Raw genomic sequence first — 10084 nt, forward strand, 5'->3', positions numbered from 1 at the left:
TTTTTTTCCATCAAATTTAATATAAGAATAATTGGGATCATTTATGATGATTATTATAGGCAAACACTCAACCCCTTTCTAACTGCCTTTCTCATGATAACACATTAATACAAGAAATATAAAAGCATAATTCCCATTTTGCAGATAGAGAAATTCAGGTTTCTAAATAGTGACTAATAGTTAAAAAGTTAAGAAATTGCTTAGTTAAGGATGTCAAATAGTCTCCAGCTCCAAGCTCCAGATTTTTTTTTTCTAACCTGACTCATTAAGAAATGTTTTGATTACTGGACTTTGAGCCAAAATACTTTCCCTATCATTAATACATTATAAGTGGCATGAGAGAAGAGCTGCCCCACAGGACTAAAAAAGACAGCAATCATTTCTACTTAAAATGTGATTTTGATCAAACAATCATTTTTAGAAAGGAATTTGGTCCTATTTGTTGGGTTTGGTTTTAGTTTGTGTTATACTGTAATGTTTAGGTGAGACTTAGCCTAGTGAAGTCCCGAACTATCAGTAATAAGAACACTAAAGTTAAATCTTCACTCTGAAAATCAGTATGGAATTTTTAAGGCATTCAGATTGTTTGAATCTCAGTCTCCTAATACATATAATGGAAAAACCTGCAGTACCTACATTAAGTGCTGATGTTAGCATTAGGATTAAATCTAATAATGTATGTTAAGGTATTTGTAAGCATTAAATGGATGGAAGTTGTTCTATTCCTATGCCATTTTAATATTCATTAGTGAAGGAAGCAGCTGAATATGTTTTAATAAAAAATGAGAAAAGTAAGTGTGGGCTCTTTTTCTGGCTTTCCTTCAGTTTCTCTTACTTGGAGGGGGTTTATGGTTTAATTCTGGCTGATCCATGAGCTCCCTGGTGTCTCTGAAATTTACTATCTCGTTCTAAGATATAAGAAAAAGAATCTTCCAAGAATGAGATATTCATTTTTACAGAAATTTCCTAATCACTCTGCTATCTAATAATGTATAGAGAAGATCCTTTACTCATATATACAAAAATGGCCAAATGAATAAATTCATCTTCCTTCTTTTTAATTGTTTCTATTTTTTGAGGTTTTATACCTCTTATTTTTTAAGCCTCTGTGACTTCCTAGAATGCACCAATCAATTTCATTTTTAACAAAGAAAGAGGATTTAAAGAAGAGATCTATTTAAGCAAACATATCTGATAGTTCATTCAATATTTCACACTTAGTTCCCCTTCCCCTCATTGTTAAGAGGAGCAAAGTAGGCTTATTTGTTTTCTGTTATCCGGGATGAAAATTTGTTAGTGCAATTAATCTCAACTGTGATTTTTTTATCTGTGGTTTTAATTTGTAATATGGTAGAACAGTTTGCCTTTCTTTTCTTTTTCTCAATTCATAAAAAATAAAACTCCTCAAATCTCTTTTATTTCTGATTTCTTTATACAATGATGTTTAATTATTCACTGATGGTTACTCATTTTTTATTCCAGGCTTTAGATTTTTCTTTTTCTTTTACAAACACTGCTATGAATATTTGACATATGTGGGATATTTTTTGTCACTGACTTCCTTCCTATATATGTTACTGTAGTCAAACTACTGATTCAAAGAAAATGAATAGTTTAATGATTTTTCTTCCAAATTCCAAAAAGCTTTTTCGAATATTGAATCAATTATCAACTTTACAACAAAGTTATCATTCTTCTTCTCTTCTTGGTTAAACTCCAACATTGATTACTTCTGATTTATTTTTTCTGATTATGAAGTCAAAAGAGAGATTTGTAATGTCACTTTCTCCTCTAAGTAACTTATCATAAAGGTTTATTAATAAGATATAATTCTTTTGTAAATAGTGTTGATATTGTTTTGTCAATTATCTATCAGAACATAAGTATAAGTGGCAAATTTAATATCTCTGGACTCTAAGTTGATCGTATCTCTGGTTGCTACATATTTTCACCTACAAAATGGGTAAGTAATAGCACCTGTCTTTCATGGTTGTTGTTGCTTTTTTTTTTTTTTTTTTTTTTTTTTTTTTAGAAACAGTTGAGATAATATTTATAAAGCACTTAGCATGGGGCCTCATACGTATTAGGTGCAATAAAATATAATCTGCTATCAATATTTTTATTATTAGAGTGTCAAATATTCTATTTTATCACAAATACATGGCATAATTATGCATATGTACTTATATTATAGATATACATATGTGCATTTGTACACTTACATAGATATTGGAAATAAGATTTTTGTCAGAAATAAGCAGTCCAGAAGCTCCACGAAGATTTCTAGTGGGTTGGACACTTAGAAAGGCGAACCAAGGACTGAGTAAAAATGGGTAGCAGGTTAAAAACTAGTGGAAAGAGAAGGTAAGGTGAGAATAAAGACACGCAGACATAGAAAGTTTTGCCATAAGGTAGACAATAGGTAGAGCTAAAATCTGGATCCCATGGAGCCCATATGGCCCAAGGCTTCTACTGATGTTTGATACCTATGTTAACTGATCATTGAAGGTAAAGTATGGAGACTGAGATAAATGACCTGTCTTCTGGGGTGTAGCCTTAGGGAAGGGTTAGGGATTTGGCAAGGTCTATGTTCAATTAGACTCAAGATAACAGAGATCAATCATTAGCAGTATAAGAGTTAAGTTTTTGAGCACTCTTAAAATAATATCACAATAAATGTATACCTGGATTGTCACAAGAAACTTTAGAAAATTATTTTCACTGGATATTTTTCTTTAGAATTCTTTATGCTAAAACTTCTATTTCATGTAATTGAAAATGTTGATTCTTTTTTATCCTTTCTATCTTTTCTTTAAGTAGAGATATTAGATATTATAGTGGAAACAGTACTAATCTTGGGATCAAGAGGACCTAGGTTCAAGGGTTCAAATCTAACTTCCAACATTTACTAGCTTTGTGAACCTTGGTGAGTAATTTATTCTTTGGCTGTCTCATTTTATTGTTGTAAAATTATATTCAACTCTTTGTGACCCAATTTGAGGTATTCTTAGCAAAGATACTAAAGTGGCATGTTATTTGTTTATTCTCTCCTCTATTATTTAATACGAAATGTATTTCCCATGGAAGTCAAAGATAAGGCCAAGTCCAACATAGTCAAACATAATTGTAGCAACATTCTCTCTAATCATAAAGAATTTGAAAAAAGTAGGCTTAATGATTGATAAATAGTGATATAAATATATTAATAGATATTAATATAATTCATTATCATATTAATATCCTCCAAATCAGATATAGGACAGAGAAAGAGAGATGGAAAGACTCAGAAAGATAAGTATAAGAGAGAGAAGAGCAGGGCACATGGAAGTCACAGAGAAAATATTTACACAAGGAAACTCCATTGACCATGTTTCTAATTTAGCAAATGCACTTCCTGTGTGAGCATGAGAAGGGAATTATTTCCTCCATATATATGCGATTGAGAAATCCATGAGGGAGGATCTAATGTGAGTCAAAGACATCAGGTCAGAATGAAGGTAAAGCCATTAATCATTATAGTAAGAAATCTGTTCTTGTTAATAGCAAATTCTAATATTTTGGATAAAATTATCACTTAATATGGCCTTTCAAACCCACATAGAGCACCTAGTCAATGAGCAGCTTTTTGTGGCAAATTAGGATAATTAAAACACAATTACTAGGAAAAAGAAATGTAAAGAAAAAGGAAGATAAATCAGAGAGGAAAGGGGATATTTTGAATGAAACTCACAAAATTTATGATAGTAGAAAAAAGCATTTGCTATTTAAAGCTAGGAGACAGATAGAAGAGACTAAAAACTTAGCACTCCAGGAGCAGTTATTTTATTTATTTATTTATTTATTTGTTTGTTTGTTTGTTTTTTTTTAACCCTTACCTTCTGTCTTGGAACCAATCCAAGAGAGAAGAGTGGTAAGGGCTAGGCAATGGGCGTTAAGTGACTTACCCAGGGTCGCATAGCTAGGAAATACCTGAGGTCAGATTTGAACCCCGGACCTCTCATCTCTAGGCCTGGCTCTCAATCCACTGAGCCACCCAGCTGCCCTCTTGGAGCAGTTTTTTTAAAAAGTATATTAATGGCCCAATTAGAAAATGGTTAGGGTGATCAAGAGAGATGGGTCAATGAGTTGAATCTCTTCTTCCTCTTTCCCTTAAAGTGCCACTAACAATGGGCAACTGAGAGGTTTTTTTTAGGAATGGTGGACTGCAGAGTTTCTTATTCTAGGAGCATAAGAATTTGTTAAAACAACAGATGAGACTATTTGTTTTAACATGTTTTTGTGTATGATTGGAAACTTTCTAATATTAGACTACTAAATGGTTGGGAGGGTGTGTGATTCCTACAATGTTAGTCCATCAAAAACTAGGGAAATAACTCTGGATACTATTTTTCTCTTAAAACAGTTTCTGGAACATCATTTACTTAAATATTATTTCAATCCTAAGTATAATTTTCTTCCAACTTTCATTAGAGAAAATCTATTGTTAATGTAGACAGCAATGAAATTTTAATGTTTTTAATCTTAGTCACATTTCCTATATTGATCTTAGAGTAGGATCATGTTTCTTCAATGAGTGTTACCGAAAGATCACAGAGGCAATGAAAAGTTGTGGAAATCTTTTCCAACCTAAGTGAACTAAGAAACTGCAAAGAAGATGTCTGTAATAGTGGAATAGGCATACAACTGGGGATTGGCAGAAGTAACATCAGTAAGCCTTGGAGGATACTTGCAGCCATAGCAGGTTTAAGAACTCTGAGACCGGAAATGGTAAGTGTCAGATAACTAGTCTTAATGAGACTAATAAGAATTCTATTTTAGAACTGGATGTAGCTGTCATTGACTTCCAACTCTATTGCCTATAAGTATCCTAATTTAAAGTTATTGAGTGGTAATGAGTATTTTGATGTTAGTCAGAAGAGAGCAGATTACTTGATCTCAGATCCAGGGCCAAGAATAACAATAATATTTAAGGCAAGAGCAGAACAGGGGCTCTACCTCAGTAAAAACCATGTTGCTGAACCACAGGGCAGTGACTATAACTCTCTCAGAACCACACAACCTTGAAAAGATAAAAAACTTGCAGACCCCCAGCATTAGTTCTGAAAATAGCAATACAAAAAATGTGAAGATTGGGAAAGTGCTTCCCCATTCTCAGGTAAACAGAGCCCAACTTTAACATAAGGCAGAAAGTCAAGAAAGGGGGAAAGGACATACCTACAAAAATTAGCAATACTTTTTGTGGTGGCAAAGAATTGGAAAATAAAGAGATGTCCATTAATTTGGAAAAAGGTAGACAAAGTGGTGAGATATGATTGAAATGGAATACTAGTGTGTCTTAAGAAATGATGAACAAAACAATATTTTAAAAATCTTGGAAATATTTTAGTGAAGTGATACAAAGTGAGATGAGTAGAACAAGGAGAATGCTGTACCCAGTATAAGGAATAATGTCTAGTTATCAAGTATGAATAACTTAATTATTATCAGCAATGCAACAATCCAATACAACTCCAAGATACTCACGATGACAAAAAATTACATAGCACCATAGAAAGAACTGATGGAGTCTGAATGCTGATAGATGCATAATATTTTTCATTTTATCTCTTTTATGAGTTTTTAGTTTTCTTGCATGAGCAATATGTGTCCTTTTCGCAACTTGAGAAATGAGTAAATACAAACTGCATGATACCACATGTATAACCTATAGGATATAACTGTCATTTTTGGGAATGGGAAAGATAGGGAGGAAGAGAACATAGATCACAAAATATCAGAAATTATTATTAAATATTATATTGATATGTAGTTTTAAAAAGTAGGCAAGGAAATGAACAAAAAATTAAGAAAACAAAAGAAATTTATCTTAAAAACTGCTAGTGTCAGGAAAACCAGGACATAAATTCTCATAAAAACATAACAATGTGAAAAATATTGTAAACAAAACCTCAAAAAATGTTTTTGAAGCAAAGGCTAGCAAGAAATTCTAGAGGAGTTTAAAGAAAGAATTTATTATGGTAGAGGAAAAAATTGGTAAAGAAATGAGAGTGATGCAAGTATACTATAGAAAGAGAATTATAGGTAATATAAGATCAAAAGAAAACACAGAATTGGCCTATAGTAAATGAGGCAAAAAGTTCACTGAAGAAAAGAATGTCTTAAAAAGCTGAACTAAGCAGATGGAAAAGGACATACAAAATATTATGGAAGAAAATAATTTATTAAAAATTAGAATTTCACAAGAAGTTAATGATTCCATGAAAATTCAATTAATAACAAAATAAAGTTGAAAGAAAGAATAAAATGAAAGTAGAAGAGTTACTGAGCTACCTGAAAGCTATAATAAAAAGAGCTAGTCATATTTTAAAAAATGCACTAAAGCATTATTGATTTCAGAAAGGTAAATTAAAACAATGAAGGTGTACCACCTTACAACTCTCAGAAATACCAAGAGCTGTAGGGAATCAAGGGAAAAAATACTTACATTAATTAATGAATTATTCTGGAGAACAATTTGTAATTATGATCAGAGGTATATAAAACTATGAATACTTTTGATCTAACAAGACTACAACCAAGTCAGTCTCCCCAAAAGATCAAAGGAAAAGGAAAATAGACTTATGTGTACAAAAATATTTTAACACTTTTTTTTTTGTGCTGGCAAAGAATTGGAAACTGTGATGAGTTTCATCAATTGGGGAATAGTTCAACATGATGCAGCATATGATTATGATGGAATAGTATTTCTGCTATGAGGAATAATGAGAGGAGGTTGTTTAAGAGGAAAATAAAATATGGCAAGACATAAGAAATGGTACAAAGTGAAGTAAAAATAATCAGATATTATTGTAGATAATAAAAATAATATAATGATGATGCACTTTGAAAGAATTGACTACCCTGGTCAGAACTGTCATCTAAGACACTGCAAAGAACTCATGACAAAAAAAATGCTATCCACTTCCAGAGGAAGAACTGATGAACTCTGAGTACACATTGTAGTATCATTTTCTCCCTTTATTTTTATATGGCTAATATGGAAATATGTTTTCCAATATTTCAGAAGAATAATGGATATCTTATTGTTTGCATTCTTAGTGGCTGTAGGATGTATTAGAAGGAGAAAAATATTTAAAAATCTAAATTTTAAAATAAAATAATATAAAAATAAATTATTAGAGTTATGTATAAATGAATAAACACATATGGATAGATACATACATGTGTGTGTATATAGATGTATTGCTCCCTAGTGAAATACAGGTAAAGACTGAGTAGTGAAATCTGAATCCATTTTCTCTTTGCAAAGGCAGTAAAGTTTCCATTGTACTAAGTAAACACATTTATGAAATAGAGATGGCTTGAAGGACAGGATTTTAAATTAAGGAATATCCTTAAAAAAAACAACATTAAGATCAAATTGTTTTGATTTACTTTAGTCCTATCAGTATTTTATCAGCAGTACTAGTCATCAGGAGACTTATAAGCTTTTAAGGACCTAGTGTTTTACTATTGCCTAATTCCCCCACACACACACACACCCCACCTTCTCTTATATATGTCAGTTCTGCTTAAGCTATGCTCCATTTCATGTCCAATTTTTAATCTTGAACTATTATAATTAACCCATTTGCTTGTCTCAGTTTTTAAATGAATAATTCTCTATGCTATTTTGGAAATAATTTTATCAAGTTTCCTAAAGTATGAAAAGAGAAAAGGGTGAATTAAATGGAATTAAAATGGGATAATTTGTTAATATAATTCCATGATTTTCTAAATTTGGAATTTTCAGCCTCACTCAGGAGAAATATTTTTGGCATAGCATATATTCCTCAAATCATGTCATAATTTTAATTTAATCCAACTAACAAATATTTATTAAATACTTACTATGTTCAGGATTCAGTTCAAGATATTTAACATTATATAAGGCATCTCTTTTGTCTTTGAGGTGCTAAGAAAAAAGCTGGGTAATAAGCAGAGTATAGGATCATTGAGGTTAAATGGAGCAGAAATTTTTTAATTGACCAATATCATGTCCAGATGATATGATATGGAAATTCAAGAAAGGGAGGAATTTCTTTTGACTAGAGATGGCAAGACAACTCTCTGTACAGAATGATTAAGAAAATAAGATAGACTTAGAATGAATGGTAGAATTCTCATAAACAAAGAGAGAGAGAGAGAGAGAGAGAGAGAGAGAGAGACAGACAGAGAGACAGAGAGAGAGAGACAGTCAGAGAGAAAGAGAGAAAAGAGAGAGAATCTTCTAGGCATGATAAATGTCATAAGCAAAGATAGGTTGGTAAAAAGTACCAAGTAATAAGGACAACACTGTTTGGAAAAAAACTTCATATGTGCTTTTGTTTTCTACACCATATCTTATGTAAAGTTTATGGCTCAGGCTATTAGAAAAATACCATATTTAATAAAGAAATATCAAATATGGTATAGAATTGTGCTCTTTGAAGGATAATTTTATCTGAATGTGACAGTTAAAGAACATTATCAGAGTGCTTGTTCTACAATAAGTACAATAGTTATCAAAGAATTTATTAGTAGATTTTGAAGTTTTAAGAATATAGAATGTTACTATGAAGAGAGTACTTGAATGAATATAACAGAATGCTGGGGTGATGATAAAAAGATGAAATTAAATTTGTGAATCATTTGGCAGATTTTTAAATCAACTTTTGATATTTGTTGAGGGAGAAACTGAGGCACAAAGAAGTAAAGTGATTGCTTATTTATGGATTCATTATTTCCACAGGCAAATTAAAGTTATAATGGCAGAGGACAATCTCACATTTCTGGCGGAATTTGTTCTGCTTGGATTTTCTGATCTTCCCAACCTCCAAGGATTTCTCTTTGGCATTTTCTTAAGCATTTACCTGTGTATACTCATAGGAAATGGTGTGCTCATTGTCATAACCAGGATTGATCCATCTCTCCAAACCCCCATATACTTTTTTCTTTGGAATTTTTCTTTCTTAGAAATCTGTTACACATCAGTCACTATCCCTAGAATGCTGGCAGACCTCTGGAGCCAAAAAACATCTATTTCATTTCTAGCCTGTGCCGTCTAAGTTTGCTTCCTTTATATTCTAGGAGGGGCAGAATGCTTGCTCCTGGCTGTGATGGCTTATGACTGATATGTAGCCATTTGTAAGCCTCTCTACTATCCTCTCATCATGAATCATAAGATTTGTGTAGAGCTGATTGTGGCTTCCTGGATTATTGGAGTCCCAAATCTGATAGATGAAACATATCTGATTTTCTCTCTGAACTTCTGTGGTCCTAACAAAATCAATCACATTTTTGTGAGGCCCCACCTCTATTGAAATTGGCTTGTGGGGACACATATAAGATAGAGGTCTCTGTCCATGTTATTGCTCTGGTATTTGTCCTAATTCCCTTTCTGTTGATATTCACATCTTATTTAAAAATCATTGCTACCATTCTGAAACTTCCCTCAACCTCAGGGAGAACCCAAACCTTCTCCACTTGTTCTTCTCACCTCACAGTTGTGGCATTATTCTATGGGTCTGGGAGTATTGTATATTTCCAGCCCAGATCTGAGCAATCTGCAGAATCAGGCAAAGTACTTTCTCTTTTCTATACTACTGTGACTCCCATGCTTAACCCTCTGATATACAGTTTGAGAAATAAAGATGTTGTAGCTGCACTAAGAAAACTAGTTCCTAAGTTTATTGGGTCACTAAATAATTAACTAAATGTATAATATTTGGTTTTTTTTTCTGCATTCCTTCCTCTTATCATATAGAAATAGATTTCTCTTTATATTTCCTATTGCAATAACATTGTATACAAATGAAAGCCCCTCCAGGGATTTTTTTTAAATATAAGAAAACTGTCTAATATTTCCATTTTGTTTTGCTAGTTCCTAAATGAGTTGAATAGTGTTTTTTATTTAAATGATTGTAAATATATACAAATTCTTTGATTGTGGTCCTGCTACTTACTATTTTCCTATCAACTTTTCTCTTTAAAAAATGTCAATTTAATTTTGTGAATTTTGTTTGTTTTTGCATGTGTGAAAGAAAGAGAGAGATGGACAGAGATG

The 10084-nt window shown here is 32.0% G+C and overlaps 1 pseudogene; it reads left to right on the top strand.

The window, feature by feature from the left end:
- Positions 1–8786: 8786 nt before the first annotated feature.
- Positions 8787–9730, top strand: LOC123256299 (annotated as a pseudogene).
- The last annotated feature ends 354 nt before the right edge of the window (positions 9731–10084 follow it).

Source organism: Gracilinanus agilis, unplaced genomic scaffold (assembly GCF_016433145.1).
Source record: "Gracilinanus agilis isolate LMUSP501 unplaced genomic scaffold, AgileGrace unplaced_scaffold57718, whole genome shotgun sequence".
NCBI classification, from domain to species: Eukaryota; Metazoa; Chordata; class Mammalia; order Didelphimorphia; family Didelphidae; genus Gracilinanus; species Gracilinanus agilis.